The sequence below is a fragment of the Phoenix dactylifera genome, chromosome 4 (genome assembly GCF_051530095.1).
Source record: "Phoenix dactylifera cultivar Ajwa chromosome 4, Ajwa_hap1_PhDact_Kaust_v1.1, whole genome shotgun sequence".
NCBI classification, from domain to species: Eukaryota; Viridiplantae; Streptophyta; class Magnoliopsida; order Arecales; family Arecaceae; genus Phoenix; species Phoenix dactylifera.
Genome location: NC_143193.1, coordinates 10,633,868 through 10,653,943, shown reverse-complemented (window position 1 = coordinate 10,653,943; position 20,076 = coordinate 10,633,868).

Here is a 20,076-nt window from a genome sequence, read left to right as displayed (position 1 = left end):
TCCGACCCCGAGTCGGTTGCCCCTTGATCCAGCAATCCGACCTCGGGTCGGCAATCTCTTGACAACAACAGACTGTTCCCCTGAGGCACGCCGCGGCCCCCTGCTCCACTACTCCCTGCAACGGCCGAATCCGGCGCTGCCCCACGATCCCCTGTAACAGCCGTACAAAGTGGAGCTCCACTACGCCCTGCCATGGCCGTACCCAGCGCTGCCCCACGACGCCCTGTAACGGCCACGTCAGTGGCAACCCCATCGTGCCACACGATGACCAATCCCCAGAAAAACCCCCCAGCCTGATATATATGGGGCTGGGGGGGGAAGGGGGAGGGTAAGAAAGATTTTCCAGAGTATCATCTTACCTGCTACCTCTCCTTCTCCTCCTTCGATCTCCCCTGACTTGATCGTCGGAGGGCCCCCACTACCCTGGTGGTGGTGCGAGGCTTGCTTGCAGGTTTCCCGGCGGAGGGCGGAGCGCAACCAAAGCAATTCAAAGGGAACCCCGTTCACACCGCTGTGCCAATCGTTCTCGATTTGGACCCCCAGCAACAGTTGGCGCTAGAGGAAGGGCCCGGATCTCAGAGCGATCGTAATGGCACGGCGAGATGATCGTGGAGCTTCCAATGCTTCCGGTCGCGGGGCCTCTCGCGCCTCTGGCCGGGAGGCCGCTGTATCTCCAACACACTCTCAGCAACACTCCACCGCCCCACCGCCCATTCAGACGGTCGAAGCCGCCCAGTTCGACCAGCTAGCCCAGCAGGTTCGCACCCTCGCGGAGGCGGTGCAGAATCTGCAGGGTGCGATGTCCCGGGCGCCGCAGCGGGCTCAGGAGCCGCTGCTGCCTGAGCGTTCGCCTGTCCTCCTCAACCCGCGTTCCTTCCTCTCCCATGGGGAGGAGCGCCGGCGCGAGGAGAATTCTCGAGCACGCTCCATTCTGCCGGGACCTTCTGTCACGACCCCCGCCCCGTTCCCGGCGGGCCGCCGCGACGGTCCTAGGGTGCGGGTAGGCATAAGGCCACCAGCCACCACGTAGAACCCTACTACCTATCAATCATCAATAAATCTTGAAAAATTTGGCATGATACATGCACAAAATGATCACTTTTTCTATAGTGACCTGTCAGGATTATCTCAATACATACAACACACTACCTGTCAGAGCAGCAATCACATAATCCGTCACATAATGAACCTGGACAATATATATCAATACATTATCTCAGGCATATAACTCATATGTATAAAAATCTGGTTCCCATTCCATCCATGGTCAAACCCATATCCACAACAGGATCTATGACTGTAACTATGCACTATATACAATAGAAGGTTTATAATACACCAAAAGGTATAAACCTCTATCTACATTATACTATACTATACTATGGAGCGGCACAGCTAGCAGGCAACCACTAATCCTGCTCCTCTCTATACAATACCTGCCCTGCAATCAAAAATATCAAACTGGGAAGTGAGTATATAAATACTCAGTGAGTGGAGTAGAGAGTACTATGCACATGAGACAGAATATAATCATGGCTCGAGATGAAATCTCAAGATCAATAACAAGATGAACATGATCTCAACATAGAGAATATGGAGTAAATCATCAATATCACCACAATCAATATCAACTCATCTGAAGCATATATGGAATAATCAAGTAAACATATATGCTACTCATGAATATGCTCAACAGATCATAATGCTGGAACATACAAATCAGGTGTCAATATGCTGAAATCATCACTAGACAGCTATCGGGAGGTGGGTTTTACGCCCCAGGCGAACCAGCAACAACTCCCTACTGCCATATGCATATATCGAATATGACACCACACCAATATGTAAATCATCACTAGACAGCTGTCGGGAGGTGGGTTTTACGCCCCAGGCGAACCAGCAACAACTCCCCACTGTCACATGCATATGCAGGATAAGACACCATATCGATAATGTAAATGCTAGACAGCTATCGGGAGGTGGGTTTTACGCCCCAGGCGAACCAGCAACAACTCCCCACTGTCACATGCATATGCAGGATAAGATACCACACTGATCATGTAAATGCTGGCCAGTATCCAGAACAGAAATCCATCTCACATCTACATACTAAACGGCACCTCGCGGGAATTCTACATCCGCGGAAAGCCATACTGCACCTCGCGGGGTCTTACTATGCCCGGCGGCAAGCAGAATATAAGTCGTAGGACCGGCCGATCCTACGCCTAGGGCCGTGTCCCCCCCTAGGAAGGGACTGGGCTCCGCCCACCCAGAAGGCTACTATGTGCACAAAGGCCGATGTTCAACCCCATCGACTATAGGTGTCCTGCAGATACTGCCAAGCCATGCATAAATGCCATAATGCACCCTCTCAATACTCTACTAAAAAGGAGTATAACCAAGATTACCACTCACTCGATCATGACCCAATCATAAACTAACATCAGGGTTAGGAGTGAGGGTCAAGGAAGTGCAATACAACTCAATATACCACTAAAAAAGCTCTACAAATCTTTGAAATGGAGGAAATGAAATCAATTTACAAAAGAAGTTATTTCACAATTTGGAACCAATTTAATTACTCATAAAAGAGTATAATCAAGCTACGACTCACAAGTCTTTAAAATAGAGGAAATGAAATCAATTTACAAAAGAAATCATTTCACAATTCGGAATCAATTTGATTACTCATCAACCCCTCGTAATTCCTCTCAATGTTCCCTCAAATGCATGTACAGAATAATCAAGCATGGAGAATCAAGATTATAGAGGAATCTACTACAATATCAATCAATATGCTCAAGTGGAATTAATTCACACTTGGCGACATTCATGAAAATGAATTATGGATGCTCATAGTGCAAAGTACATGACTCCCACTCACCTGTCAATCCGGCACAGCCCTGATACGCCTCCAAAAATCTACAGCAGACAGTGGGGAACTTCTTCCTCTTGTTCCCTAGCTTCTTGCCCAACTGTGACATGCATTTACAATACATTTAGTCTTGTATCAAGGGCTATAATCTACGTGCCAATTATAACATAGGGAACTTTAATTGATTCAACTTCCCCGTTCCCTAAATCTTTTCTTTTCTTTCTCTTTTTCTTTTTCTATTAATTAACTCATCATTTATGTGTATTAGGGACTCCCTTGCACGAGTACAAGGTCTCCCTTAGCCTAATCTAGGCTTAATACCCTATTTTGGCATAAAATTTCTTATTTTCCCACCCGGATGAACAGTAATCCGGACTGACAGCCGGTTACTTCATCCCGGGTTTGATCCACTTTCCAAACTCCAAATTTGATGAAATTTTTACCTAACATTCTACACTCATAGGGGATTCTAAAGAGGTAATATGCATTGCTATCGGAGGTCGTTTGACCTCCTAAATAATTCGCCGAAGTTGGGACTTCGACACAGTTTTTCCGTAGTGCCGGAAAAATTTGTCGAAATCCGATTCTTCCTCTTTTAACCACCTCTACAACCCTTATCCGACCCCTCTAGACTATATCCACTCTTTGTATAGCCTAATGTCATCAAAAGACTAGATAGGGATGGATATTTACCTTTTTCTTTTTGGAAATCGAGGTCCTTGCGTAGAGGGGAAGGAGATCTACACTTTTCCCTTCAGCTGGAAGTGCAACCGGGATCCCCCTCCTCCTCGAATCCCCTTCCTCTTCTTCTTTCTTCTTCTTCTTCTTCTCCTTTTCTTTCCTTCTTTTCCTCCACGCCTGAGAACCCCCTCTCTCTGTCTCTCGGTTTCATTCCAAAGCCACAGCAAACCCTCCAATTAAGTCACATCAAAATACTATTCACCCTTTTTTTTAATATTATTAATTTTCCATTTTGCCCCTAACACTTCAACATATCTACTGTTATGCCATTAACTTTTGATTCCTTTCCAATTTTACCCTTACCACTTCAACGGATCTACAACTATGCCATTATCTTTTGATTCCTCCCAATTTTACCCCTTATATCAATTTTAAAGGACTATTCTATCCCTTTAAAAAAAAAATAAAAAATAAAAATTTTAGGGTTATTACATCCTCCCCCCCTTATATAAAATTCGTCCTCGAATTTAAAAGAGTAAATTACCTGATTACTCAAAGGGGTGAGTGTATCTGGTCTTCATATTCTGCTCGGTGTGGTATTGGGAATCAAATAAATTAGGAGTGTTTTACCTTCTATCTCTACCACATAGGTAGGATATACATACTTCGCCTCTATACTATCCCCTACAGGTGTATTAATAGCTAAGGGAATATGCATCAATATCTTATCCTTAGCTAACTTTTTAGCAAAATAAGGGGACACAAATGAATGGGTAGCTCCAGAATTAAATAACACTCTAGCTTTAATCTTATCAATGAGGAGCATACCTGTCACAGCTGCATTCGATGCCTGTGCCTCTTGTGGATTTACCGTGAACACCCTTCCTTGCCCTCTGCCTACTGGAGCTGATGGCTGAGATGGTCCAGCATTCTGCTGTGACACTGGTGTCTGACCTCTGCCTCTGCCTACAGGCTCCCTACTACTAGGCCTGTCCATCTGCATAGAAGGATAGGATTCCAAGGGCACAAACTGCTGGGTGGCACCCTGCGGGCATTCTCTGACAAAATGACCCGGCTGTCCACATCTGTAGCACACTCCCTGACCCATTCTGCATCTGCCAGGGTGCTGCTTCCCACATATGCCACATACTGGCCATGATTGGAACTTGGATTCCGTTCTGGCCATAGTGACCGGAGGACGAGGTACTGATGATAGAAAAGTATCTTGTGATTGACCTCTTTCCCTCCATTTCCTCTTACGTGGGGCAGGTGGAGCTGAGCGTACAGACTGCTCCGTCGGGCCCTCCGAGAGATCTACTCCCTCAGATCTATCTCTACTGCTTTGCCCTTTCCCCATACTCATTTTCCTCTGTTCTCTTTCAGCTCTTTCTTCTTTGTTTCTGGTCTCCCACTGTTTTGCTTTATCTATCAGCCTAGACAAGGTGGGGACCTCTACTGCCAGTACTGCATTATAAAGTGGGGAAATCAGACCTCGTCTGAACCTTTCTATCCTGGCAGCTTCAGTGGGAATGATGTAAGGAGCATACTTCCCCAATCTAGTGAACTCACGAGCGTACTCAGATACGCTCATTCCGGGCATCTGCTTCAGCCTCTCAAACTGAAGAGCCCAATTCTGCCTCTCAGTCGGAGACAAAAACTCATCCATCACTGCTTGCCTGAACTCTTCCCAGGTTGGAGGATTCCTACTGTACAATCTGTCCTCCACTTATCTCTGGTACCAGTCCCAGGCATCTTCCTTCATTGTAAGCCCTACAAGTTCTATAGCTCTTGCATCAGAACAGGGCAGTCTCCGTATCATCTTTTCAGTCTCCTCCAAGAATCTCTGAGGATCTTCACCTTCTTCTCCCTTAAACTCCGGGGTTCTGAGCCTCAGAAATTCCTGTACAGTAATCCCCTCATCATCTAGAGCCCGCCTGGCCAAACTTCTTGGCACAGGTACAGGAGGTGGGATGGATACTACTGACGGGGCAGGAGATTTTCCCCGAGCAATCTGCTCCCTCAGAGCCTGATTCTCCGCCAGTAACTGTTCCATCAATGCATCTCTACTTCCTACATCTCCTTGATCATCAACCCTCCGTCTATCAGCAGGAGGAGGTTTTTCTCTTTGGGGCTCGACATGTGCAGAACCCGCATCCAATGCTATATCTGGCTCTATTTTCCTTGGATGTATTCTTTATGTGTCTCTAAAAGAGTCAAAAAGAGAGGGCAGTCGTTACACAGAGCCATAATATATTTTACTGAATTGTAAATGACTCATAAATGAATATACAGAAAAATCCTATGCTCCATAGTATAATCCTATACTTAATCCTGACTCACCCTATTGCTCTGACAGGACTCTTCTTAACCTTTGCTCTGATACCAAGCTTTGTCACGACCCCCGCCCCGTTCCCGGCGGGCCGCCGCGATGGTCCTAGGATGCGGGTAGGCATAAGGCCACCAGCCACCACGTAGAACCCTACTACCTATCAATCATCAATAAATCTTGAAAAATTTGGCATGATACATGCACAAAATGATCACTTTTTCTATAGTGACCTGTCAGGATTATCTCAATACATACAACACACTACCTGTCAGAGCAGCAATCACATAATCCGTCACATAATGAACCTGGACAATATATATCAATACATTATCTCAGGCATATAACTCATATGTATAAAAATCTGGTTCCCATTCCATCCATGGTCAAACCCATATCCACAACAGGATCTATGACTGTAACTATGCACTATATACAATAGAAGGTTTATAATACACCAAAAGGTATAAACCTCTATCTACATTATACTATACTATACTATGGAGCGGCACAGCTAGCAGGCAACCACTAATCCTGCTCCTCTCTATACAATACCTGCCCTGCAATCAAAAATATCAAACTGGGGAGTGAGTATATAAATACTCAGTGAGTGGAGTAGAGAGTACTATGCACATGAGACAGAATATAATCATGGCTCGAGATGAAATCTCAAGATCAATAACAAGATGAACATGATCTCAACATAGAGAATATGGAGTAAATCATCAATATCACCACAATCAATATCAACTCATCTGAAGCATATATGGAATAATCAAGTAAACATATATGCTACTCATGAATATGCTCAACAGATCATAATGCTGGAACATACAAATCAGGTGTCAATATGCTGAAATCATCACTAGACAGCTATCGGGAGGTGGGTTTTACGCCCCAGGCGAACCAGCAACAACTCCCTACTGCCATATGCATATATCGAATATGACACCACACCAATATGTAAATCATCAGTAGACAGCTGTCGGGAGGTGGGTTTTACGCCCCAGGCGAACCAGCAACAACTCCCCACTGTCACATGCATATGCAGGATAAGACACCATATCGATAATGTAAATGCTAGACAGCTATCGGGAGGTGGGTTTTACGCCCCAGGCGAACCAGCAACAACTCCCCACTGTCACATGCATATGCAGGATAAGATACCACACTGATCATGTAAATGCTGGCCAGTATCCAGAACAGAAATCCATCTCACATCTACATACTAAACGGCACCTCGCGGGAATTCTACATCCGCGGAAAGCCATACTGCACCTCGCGGGGTCTTACTATGCCCGGCGGCAAGCAGAATATAAGTCGTAGGACCGGCCGATCCTACGCCTAGGGCCGTGTCCCCCCCTAGGAAGGGACTGGGCTCCGCCCACCCAGAAGGCTACTATGTGCACAAAGGCCGATGTTCAACCCCATCGACTATAGGTGTCCTGCAGATACTGCCAAGCCATGCATAAATGCCATAATGCACCCTCTCAATACTCTACTAAAAAGGAGTATAATCAAGATTACCACTCACTCGATCATGACCCAATCATAAACTAACATCAGGGTTAGGAGTGAGGGTCAAGGAAGTGCAATACAACTCAATATACCACTAAAAAGGCTCTACAAATCTTTGAAATGGAGGAAATGAAATCAATTTACAAAAGAAGTTATTTCACAATTTGGAACCAATTTAATTACTCATAAAAGAGTATAATCAAGCTACGACTCACAAGTCTTTAAAATAGAGGAAATGAAATCAATTTACAAAAGAAATCATTTCACAATTCGGAATCAATTTGATTACTCATCAACCCCTCGTAATTCCTCTCAATGTTCCCTCAAATGCATGTACAGAATAATCAAGCATGGAGAATCAAGATTATAGAGGAATCTACTACAATATCAATCAATATGCTCAAGTGGAATCAATTCACACTTGGCGACATTCATGAAAATGAATTAAGGATGCTCATAGTGCAAAGTACATGACTCCCACTCACCTGTCAATCCGGCACAGCCCTGATACGCCTCCAAAAATCTACAGCAGACAGTGGGGAACTTCTTCCTCTTGTTCCCTAGCTTCTTGCCCAACTGTGACATGCATTTACAATACATTTAGTCTTGTATCAAGGGCTATAATCTACGTGCCAATTATAACATAGGGAACTTTAATTGATTCAACTTCCCCGTTCCCTAAATCTTTTCTTTTCTTTCTCTTTTTCTTTTTCTATTAATTAACTCATCATTTATGTGTATTAGGGACTCCCTTGCACGAGTACAAGGTCTCCCTTAGCCTAATCTAGGCTTAATACCCTATTTTGGCATAAAATTTCTTATTTTCCCACCCGGATGAACAGTAATCCGGACTGACAGCCGGTTACTTCATCCCGGGTTTGATCCACTTTCCAAACTCCAAATTTGATGAAATTTTTACCTAACATTCTACACTCATAGGGGATTCTAAAGAGGTAACATGCATTGCTATCGGAGGTCGTTTGACCTCCTAAATAATTCGCCGAAGTTGGGACTTCGACACAGTTTTTCCGTAGTGCCGGAAAAATTTGTCGAAATCCGATTCTTCCTCTTTTAACCACCTCTACAACCCTTATCCGACCCCTCTAGACTATATCCACTCTTTGTATAGCCTAATGTCATCAAAAGACTAGATAGGGATGGATATTTACCTTTTTTTTTTTGGAAATCGAGGTCCTTGCGTAGAGGGGAAGGAGATCTACACTTTTCCCTTCAGCTGGAAGTGCAACCGGGATCCCCCTCCTCCTCGAATCCCCTTCCTCTTCTTCTTTCTTCTTCTTCTTCTTCTCCTTTTCTTTCCTTCTTTTCCTCCACGCCTGAGAACCCCCTCTCTCTGTCTCTCGGTTTCATTCCAAAGCCACAGCAAACCCTCCAATTAAGTCACATCAAAATACTATTCACCCTTTTTTTTAATATTATTAATTTTCCATTTTGCCCCTAACACTTCAACATATCTACTGTTATGCCATTAACTTTTGATTCCTTTCCAATTTTACCCTTACCACTTCAACGGATCTACAACTATGCCATTATCTTTTGATTCCTCCCAATTTTACCCCTTATATCAATTTTAAAGGACTATTCTATCCCTTTAAAAAAAAAATAAAAAATAAAAATTTTAGGGTTATTACACCTTCCCACCGGAGCTGCGCGGGGTACGAGAGGCGGGCCCGGGCGCGTTCCCAGACCCCCCAGTCCTCGAGGAACCCGCGCTCCAGTCGGTCCCCCTCTCGCCGCTCCTTGTCTCCCACCCACCGGTCGCGCTCCCTGGACCGGCGGGTGGACGATCTCCACCGACAACTCCAGGTCCTGAAGGGCCATTGCAAAGATTCCTTCGCCGACTTAGAGATCTCCTCCCAGCCGGCGCTCGCCTCGAGGATCCTGCGGACCCCGAATCCGCCGGGGTTCAAAATGCCGGCGATCGAGCCCTATGACGGGGCGGCGGACCCGCGGGATCACGTCGAGAGTTTCAGGACCCTTATGCTCCTCCACGGAGCATCAGATCCCCTTCTCTGCAAGGCTTTCCCGGCAACCCTCCATGGCCCGGCGAGAGCGTGGTTCGCCGGGCTGGAGGCTGACTCAGTCCGGTCCTTCGACCAGTTCACTCGCCTCTTCATCACTCATTTCGCCGTCAGTAGCCGGCGGCGACTGGTCTCCGACTCTCTCTTTGATGTCCGGCAAAACGAGGGAGAAAGCCTGCGGGATTATCTTACCCGCTTCAACAGGGCTACGCTGGAGGTCCGGAACCTGAGTCAGGAGGTAGCTTTTTCAGCCCTGAAGCGTGGCTTCCGGAAGGGCAGACTCACCTTCTCCCTGAACAAACGCCTGCCGCGGAGCTTTCCAGAGCTGTTGTCCCGGGCGAACCAGTATGCGGACGCCGAGGAGGCGGCCGCCCACCGGAGCAAGGAGGCCGCCAAGATCCCTCAAAAGCTTGGAAAGAAAAGGCGGAAAGAGGCACGCCAGAGGAGGAGCCCGACGCCTCAGCGTCGGCGCAGAAGCCCGTCGCCGGCGAAGAACCACGGCGCCCCACGCCCTCGTTCTCCGCCCCGACGTTTTCACCGGTACACCCCTCTCCTGACTCCCCGGGCCCAGATCCTTATGGAGATCAAGGGGCGGGAGGACCTCCCGGCCCCGAGACAGATGCGGAGGATCCCTGGGAAGAGGCCCTCCCGGGCGTACTGTGAGTACCACCGAGACCACGGCCACGACACGGAGGACTGCTTCCAGCTTCGGGACGAGATCGAGGCTCTCATCCGCCGGGGGCGTCTCGGTCGATATGTGAGCGACCGACGTCCCCCCGCAGACCCGCGTCCGGCCGACCCGGCCCCTCCGGAGCCTCGGGAGCAGAATCGACCCGTTGCGGGCGTGATCCACACTATCACTGGGGGCTGCCCCCGGCCCGTGAGGAACGCAGGGGGCTCGACGGAAGCGTCAGGGGCGGCCGTCGCAAAGAGGCAGAGGGTCGGCAATGTAATCACCTTTTGTGATGAGGATGTAAAGGGGGTTCAGACCCCCCACGATGACGCCATGGTGATCTCCCTCACTATGGCAAACTATGATGTAAGGCGTGTTCTTGTGGATAGTGGAAGCTCAGCTGATATCTTGTTTTACGAGGCCTTCCAAAAGATGGGCTTGTCCCGACAATTGTTGCACAAAATATCCACCCCCCTCATAGGATTCACCGGTGAAGCTGTCCCGGCGGAAGGTGTCGTTGAGCTGCCTGTGACTGCGGGCGTCGCACCCGCAGAAGCCACGGTGCGACTCGGGTTCTTGGTCGTCCGTGTTCCCTCGGCCTACAACGCTATCCTCGGACGATCCGGACTGAACGCCTTTCGCGCGGTGGTCTCTACGTACCACTTGCTCATGCGGTTCCCCACGGCGGTCGGGATCGGGGAGGTCCGAGGCGACCAACCGACCGCACGGCAATGTTTCCTAGCGACCCTCAAAGGGAAGAAGCCCGCAGAAGCCCTAAGCGTCGAGTCCCTTGATGCCAGAGACGAGGTGGCCTTGCGGCAGGGGGAGCCGGCCGAGGGTGTGGTCGAAGTTCCCCTCGAGGAAGGCCGCCGGGACCGGGTGGTCCGGGTCGGCGCCAATCTCGACTCGGGAGCTCGGGCCCGGTTGGTGGAATTCCTCCGAGCCAATGCCGATGTATTTGCCTGGTCGGCGGCCGATGTACCTGGGATCGACCCGGAGGTCATTTCTCACGCCCTCAACGTCGACCCGACCCACCGGCCAGTGAAGCAGAAGAAGAGACACTGTGCCCCGGATCGGATCGGGTGGTCGACCAGGAGGTAGACAAACTCTTGGAGGCAGGATTCATAAGGGAGGTGAGTTACCCCGAGTGGCTGGCAAATGTTGTACTTGTCCGGAAGGCGAGCGGGAAGTGGAGGATGTGCGTCGACTATACCGACCTAAACAAGGCGTGCCCTAAGGATAGCTTCCCGCTTCCGCGGATAGACCAACTAGTCGACGCGACTTCTGGATATCAGCTGCTGTCTTTCATGGACGCCTTCTCCGGTTACAACCAGATAATGATGGCCCCACAGGACGAGGAGAAAACTGCCTTTATAACGGACCGGGGGCTGTACTGTGTTAGATGTATGCCCTAGAAGCCAATTTGGCTGACACATTGTTGATTCTAGGGACATAATTTTGTACTTGACTGTTTATTATTGAATAAATAAAAGGCATCTTTTCATTCATATTATTTATGTGTCTATGAATCGTCCAAGGAATTAATAAGATGATGATACATATTCTCAAGAGTTGAGAATTTGAGCCATGTATCATTGTTGATTAATTTCTAAATGCTCCTGATCAATGGATCATCACGAGGACGGTGATCGATCCGATCAGTGCACAGATCACTTTCCTTCTGGATGGACGAGACTTGAGTCCACAGTGTAGGGACACTGAAGTGATAGTGCAGGTGCTTGTTAGAGAACAAGGGTACTGAGCGTGACCAAGACAAGAAGTCACTTGGATGTCTATCCACTCGTCAGTGACTTGCTTGATGTTGCAGTAGTGTGACTGGTCCTTTGACCTGCGGTGCTTCGGCTACTCACAGTGAGGTTATTGTAGTTTGACTGCACACATACATGGTCTCTAGCCATATGGGTCCATGCAGTGTAGATTGGCTGCAGTAAGTTCACTGTAGGAGTAGGGTATGCACCTATAAGGAATCTATCGACCTTGATAGAAGAGGAGTGATCCTATGTGATTTGTTAGACTGAGTTCTAAGACCTTGGCCAGGGCAATAATATAAAGTGGAGAAAGAGTTTTCCACTATCGAACTCAAGTCGAATAAATCTTGACATATGACAGACGATGGGGTTTGACGAGTTGTCCATGACCTCCGTCCTGTAGGGATCCACGATAGTAGGACTGTATCACACGTTAACTGCACCTAGAGGTTCATCATTCCATTCTGCTGGGTAGCCACTACATGCTGCTAGGTGTCACTGGTGGATGGTGGGACTCACAGGGATTATCTCGATGATCGATAAACCCTAATGAGTTGAGTTGGAATCGTTCCAACCCATTGAAAGGAGTTTTCAATGATATAGTGATAGAGATCACAATATATCTCACTACCAGTCAGAATAGAACCTATGGGGTCACACACACTAGAAGTATTGACCGATCCGATGGTTGAATAGTGATTATGAATCACGAGTAATCAATTCGATTGATATTCGGTTGAAGAAGGAACAAAGGGAATTAATTAATTGGACTTAAACACAAATCCTACTTCGGGTAGGATTCCTAGAGTCCTAATTGAATTAGGACTGGGAATCCTAGTTGGAGTAGGACTGGGATTCCTACTTGGAATAGGATTCCTACAACCCTAATGAGATTAGGAATTTTGAATTAAAATTGGATTCCTACTTGGAGTAGGATTCCTAGAAATTCTAATTGGATTAAGACTTTGGATTCAAATAGAGTCCTAATTGGATTAGGACTAAAATTAAATACATCCTAATTGGATTAGGATTTCTTAAGTCTAAATTAATTATTAATCTAATGAATCAACATGACTCCTAATTGGATTAGGATTGAAGAGTTCAATTGAGTCATGGTTCATTCAAGTCCTAATTGGATTAGGACTAGCATAGATTGAACCCAAAATTGGCTAATCCTAATTAGATTAGGATTAAACCATGAGAGAGGCACCTAATCCTCTTTGGAAGAGGATTAGGTTAACCAAGTAAGAGGGACATCAGCCCCTCTCCACTTGGCTAGGGCGACATGAAGAGCTAGGGCCGGCGCCCCTTCTTTGGTAAGTTATCATGGAGCTCCTAATTGTTAGGAGCTCCACTCACTTTAAAAGGAGGACTAGGGCCGGCCCCCCTTAAGGTTGAATTCTCTCTTCCTCCAAGCCGTGGCCCTCTCCTTTCCCTTGGTGTTCAGCCGCAAGCAAGCTTGAAGAGATCAAGTGCTTGGCGTCATCCTTCTTCCTCTCTTCCTTCTTCCAACGCAAGAAAGGAAAAGGCTGCAGGCAGGCTTTGGCTCTTCATCAAGTCTTCATCCTTCTTCTTTCTCCTTCTAGGCACAATCAAGAGTTGATTGAGAGGGAGGACATCAGCCATCAAAGCTATCTCTGCAAGGGAGCTAGCACCCCGGTGAGATAGAGAGCTTGGATCGGATCCTGCTTCGTGTGGATACCCGTAGAGGCCGGACGTTTGAACGGCTTCAAGCGAACCCTCTTCCAAAACCACGAATTCAGATTTGCGGTGATCATCTACCCGCGCAAGGTGAAGATCTGATCTTCCTAATAGTTTTAAAAGTTTTAATTCTTACCTAATTACGAAAGGTCTCGAAATAACGTTCATGCGATGAACGTTGATCCCGCACATGCCCCCTTTCCGCTGCCATCTGATTTTTGTTTTGAAATATCAGCGGCATGGGCGGGTTCTCAACAGTGGTATCAGAGCCTAGGCTTCGTAGATTAAGTATCTAAAGGCTTATTAGATCTGAAAATTGAATGATCATGCATGCAGAAAAATTCTGCATGCAGATTCTTCAGGGGTGCTGATTTTTATGTGATAAAAAGATGATTCTAATTGCATTGTTAATGGGATTACAAAGTTTAGAATCATGATTAGCATGATCAGCGACCTATGTCATGATATAATCAGTTAGTTTTCAGATCTGAAAATTATAATTGTTGCATACGGTGATGATCATAGGATTCAACCCCTTTTGGTATCAAATGTAATGACCTGCGATGTGATCTGCGATGTCATGTAATTTTTCAGATGCTTGCATGCATCTTATTTGATGTTTTGAGAGGCCTGCGTGCCTCCTAAAAGGAGATGTAATTTATTTTTATTTTTATTTTACATCTGGTTGTATTTCTGTGATGTGATGTACATCAACGATCAAGCTGAAGCAAAGGCATGAGATGAAAGGTGATCTAAGCGGTTGATGGCGATGGGATCAAGAGTTGATCAAGGATCGAATCAAGGAGGCTTGGAACCAATTCAAGAGTTGAAGACCACTTGATCGATTGATGTGCATGTGCTTGTAATACGACCTAATTAGAATCCATGATCATCACCTAGTTAAAGTTTAGCTTTAATTATTGCCGCGATTATAACTGCCTGCAATGCGCCGTTTGCATGTGATGTGAATGAGAGTCGGGTAGATAGGTTTACATGTGATGTAGCAAACCCAATTGAGACCTAAATCAAAACCTCCTCAATCAAGTCGAGAGTGAACCGACATGAGCAAGTCATATTAGATTAATTGATCTAATTGGTGTCTAGGAAAGCATGAAAGGTGGTTACTTAATTAGGACCTTACTCTCTGAGTAAGGGGAGCCTCCCACCTGCTTACCTGGCCAATTGTTCGATTACCTCTTATGAAGGGCTCAAGTTGCAAACACTAAGACCTGATTAACCAATATTAAGTCAATAGGTCTTCCACTGTAGTAGAGCTGCTAAGGCCTTTCTGATGTTGATTTGTCTCGGCTGGACACAGTGGTCAAGTTGCATCGGGGGGCTGGACCTCTCTATAGACATGAGATGTTGTAGGGTAAAGGTGGGGTTGGGCACCAATAACTGTTAGGTGAGGACCCAATGACGACTTTATTCCTACGGTTATACGGTGGGTCTGACTTAACTAAGAAATGGGACCAATAACTGTTAGGTGAGATCTTCATAGCTTAGAGACCAAGTTACACTGCAACATGCTTGAGAAGCATTGTACAAGAGTTGTACACTCATCCATCTATGTGTCACCAATAACTGTTAGGTGAGGTGGCATGTAAATCGGTGGGACCGCAGTACCCACTAGAAACCCTAGTCGTGTGGGATTTCCGTTTCCCTACCAGGGGAGTGTGAGGGATTCGAGAAAATAGTGGGAGTTACATTTGTTCTAAAAGACCTTAGAACAGATTAGGATCAAGTACAAAAGTCTAACTAGAATCTTTACTCTCTGCAGATACAATGTCGGCTTCAAACCCTTTGACCCGTATTCTTGAGACCAACCGACTGACCGAAACCAATTACAAAGACTGGCTTAGAAATCTCAAAATTGTTTTGGACTGTGAGAAGATAGGCTATATACTCGATTCAGATATCCCCACACTACCAGCACGTCCTACTGATGTTCAGCGTGAGTTGCATAAAAAGTGGTTGGATGATGACATTAGAGTAAAATGCTATATGATGGCATCCATGTCTAATGAACTCCAATGCCAGCATGAAAATATAAAGACTGCTAGGGACATACTGGCACACCTGCAAGAGTTGTATGGTGAGCAGAGTCGCACAGCTCGTTTTGAAGTGTCCAAGAGGCTTTTCAAAGCGAAGATGCGCGAAGGGCAGTCTGTCCATGATCACGGTCTGACCATGATCAAGGACCTAGAGGAGCTTGAGAAGCTCGGTATGGACATGCACAAGGAATTGCAAGTGGATTTGATCCTACAGTCACTTCCTGATTCATTTGGTCAGTTTATAGTAAACTACCACATGAATAAGATTGAATGCACTAAGACTGAACTAATCAACATGTTGGTAACTGCTGAGGGAGCCTTGAAAGGTTCAAGGGGCAATGTCCTTGCTGCTGAGTTGACTTCTGGTTCCAAGAGAAAGTCTACTTGGAAGAAAAAGAAGCCTGCAAAGAAGCAGAAGAAAGACAAGAAGCAAAAGAAGGAAGTTCAAAAGAAAAAGGCTAACGACAAAGGAAAATGTTTCCACTGCAATGTCGAAGGCCACTGGAAGAGAAACTGTCCTTCATACCTCGAGAGCCTAAAGAACAAGAAAGGTGACATACCTTCAGAAGGTATAGACTTGCTCATAATTGAAACTAATCTAACGGTTTCTTCTACTTCTAGTTGGGTTATAGATTCTGGTTCTAGTGCTCATTTGTGCACTACCATGCAGGGTCTAAAGGAAAGTAGAAGGCTGGCGGAAGGTGCGGTAACCCTTCGGGTTGGCAACGGGGCAAAAGTTGCTGCTGTGGCTGTGGGCACCTACCATCTGCGACTACCGTCTGGATTTAGTTTAATATTTAGAGACTGCTATTATGTACCTGTTGCTAGCAGAAATTTGATTTATGTTTCATGTCTAGCACAGGAAGGTCATGTTTTTACATTTGACAAAGACTGCTGTTCTATTTATTTGAGAAATAAAATAGTCGCACGTGGTTTCATGATTGACAGTCTCTATCATTTACATATGGATGTATCTGTGAATGTTACCGAGCAAGATGTGAGTGCCAAAGGATCCAAAAGATCCAGAGATGAGATAAACCAAAGATATTTGTGGCACCTCAGGCTTGGCCATATTGGAGAGGACAGAATGAACAAAATGGATAAAGATGGGCTTTTAGGCTCATTGACTTCCGAGTCATATCCAGTTTGCGAGTCCTGTCTTCAAGGAAAAATGGCAAGACTGCCCTTTGTAGGACATGGGGAGAGGACCACTGAATTACTTGCCCTAGTACATACAGATGTATGTGGCCCATTCGATGTGCTAGCCAGGGGACGTTATTCTTGCTTCATTACCTTTACCGATGATTACTCACGGTATGGGTATGTGTATCTTATGAGACACAAGTCTGAGTCTTTTGAAAAGTTCAAAGAGTTCAAGAATGAAGTAGAAAAACAAACTGGAAAACCTCTTAAGGCTCTTCGATCAGATCGAGGAGGAGAATACCTTAGTGGGGAATTCCGGGACTATCTCAAAGAAAACGGCATAGTCTCACAATGGACACCTCCGGGTACACCTCAACTCAACGGGGTGTCAGAGAGGAGGAATCGGACCCTATTGGATATGGTCAAGTCCATGATGAGCTTCACTGATTTACCTATGTTCCTTTGGGGAGATGCCTTACTCACAGCGATTTATTTATTGAATAGAGTTCCCTCTAAATCCGTTCCTACCACACCGTATGAGATATGGCATGGTAAGAAACCAAGTCTGGGTCATCTCAAGATTTGGGGATGTCCGGCCCACGTCAAGAGACTACAGGCGGACAAGTTAGAGGCTAGGACCATAAGTGCTCGTTTTATAGGATATCATAAAGAGTCATTAGGATACAATTTTTACGTCTCAGAGGATCACAATGTGTTTGTGAGCCGTCATGCCATCTTCTTGGAAAATCAGTTTATCCTTGATAGAGGCAGTGGGAGAAAAATTGAGCTTGAAGAGAAAGTCTCTGAAAAGCAACGAGTCATGGATCCTATTGAACCCATTCATACAGAGCCAGTACACAATGTCCCTCGACCACCTCGTAGATCTAGTAGGGTCTCCCATCCTCCCGATAGATACTTAGGTATACTAGAAGAGGATACCGAGGAAATGTTCCTAGTGGGAGATAGGGATCACATGCAGGATTCCAAAACCTACAACGAGGCGATATCTGATATCGATTCCGAAAAATGGCTGGAAGCAATGAAGTCAGAGTTAGACTCCATGCGTTCCAACCAAGTCTGGACCTTAGTAGACCCACCAGAAGGTATTGTACCTATTGGATGCAAATGGATCTACAAAAGGAAGATAGGTTCGGATGGAAAGGTAGAGACCTATAAGGCAAGGCTTGTGGCAAAAGGATATAGTCAGCGCGAGGGCATTGACTATCAGGAGACCTTTTCACCTGTAGCCATGCTAAAATCCATCCGAACATTGCTTGCCATTGCAGCATTTCATGATTATGAAATCTGGCAGATGGATGTGAAAACTGCTTTCCTGAATGGATATCTTAATGAAGATATCTATATGGAACAGCCTTTGGGTTTCACTTCCAGTGATGGAGATCACAAGGTCTGCAAGCTGCAAAGGTCCATCTATGGACTAAAGCAAGCATCTCGGAGTTGGAACACTCGTTTCGATGACGCAATCAAAACATTTGATTTCATCAAAAACGAAGAGGAACCGTGTGTTTACAAAAAGGTTAGTGGGAGTGCTGTCGTTTTTCTCGTACTGTACGTAGATGACATTCTCCTGATTGGGAATGATATTCCCATGCTAACCTCGGTCAAGGTCTGGTTGTCAAAAGAATTCTCCATGAAAGACCTTGGGGAAGCATCCTATATTTTGGGAATAAAGGTCTATAGAGATAGATCTAAAAGGATGCTTGGCCTTTCACAGAAAATGTACATAGAGGAGGTGCTGAAGAGGTTCAGCATGGAAAACTCCAAGAGGGGTCTCTTACCCCTAAGACATGGAATTCATCTCTCCAAGAAGATGTGCCCCAACACATCTGAAGAGATTCAACGCATGAGCAAGATCCCCTATGCATCAGCAATAGGGAGCCTCATGTATGCCATGCTATGTACACGACCTGATATAGCCCTTGCTGTGAGTGTCACAAGCAGATATCAGTCGAATCCAGGTGAAGAACACTGGACAGCTGTGAAGAATATTCTTAAGTACTTGAGAAGAACTAAAGATTTATTCTTGGTTTTTGGAGGATCATCAGAGTTAAAGGTAGAAGGGTACACAGATTCAGACTTCATGACTGATGTCGATGACAGGAAGTCAACATCTGGATATGTGTTCTTGTGCAATGGTGGTACGGTAAATTGGAAGAGTTCTAAACAACCGATCATTGCTGATTCTACTATGGAAGCTGAATACATCGCCGCCTCTGAAGCTGCTAAGGAAGGCTTCTGGTTCAAGAAATTCATTGCAGAGTTGGACGTGATGACATCAGATGCCATAACACTCTACTGCGATAATAATGGCGCCATAGCCCTTGCTAAGGAGCCAAGGTCTCATCAGAAGTCTAAGCATATAGAGCGGCGCTTCCATCTCATACGCGACTATGTTGAGAAGAAATATGTAGAGGTGCAGAGAGTAGACTCCGCGGATAACGTGGCAGACCCGTTCACTAAGCAGCTGAGTCAGCAAAAGACTGAAGCCCACCTTGAGAAGATGGGCCTAAGATATATGACCAATTGGCTTTAGTGCAAGTGGGAGATTGTTAGATGTATGCCCTAGAAGCCAATTTGGCTGACACATTGTTGATTCTAGGGACATAATTTTGTACTTGACTGTTTATTATTGAATAAATAAAAGGCATCTTTTCATTCATATTATTTATGTGTCTATGAATCGTCCAAGGAATTAATAAGATGATGATACATATTCTCAAGAGTTGAGAATTTGAGCCATGTATCATTGTTGATTAATTTCTAAATGCTCCTGATCAATGGATCATCACGAGGACGGTGATCGATCCGATCAGTGCACAGATCACTTTCCTTCTGGATGGACGAGACTTGAGTCCACAGTGTAGGGACACTGAAGTGATAGTGCAGGTGCTTGTTAGAGAACAAGGGTACTGAGCGTGACCAAGACAAGAAGTCACTTGGATGTCTATCCACTCGTCAGTGACTTGCTTGATGTTGCAGTAGTGTGACTGGTCCTTTGACCTGCGGTGCTTCGGCTACTCACAGTGAGGTTATTATAGTTTGACTGCACACATACATGGTCTCTAGCCATATGGGTCCATGCAGTGTAGATTGGCTGCAGTAAGTTCACTGTAGGAGTAGGGTATGCACCTATAAGGAATCTATCGACCTTGATAGAAGAGGAGTGATCCTATGTGATTTGTTAGACTGAGTTCTAAGACCTTGGCCAGGGCAGTAATATAAAGTGGAGAAAGAGTTTTTCACTATCGAACTCAAGTCGAATAAATCTTGACATAT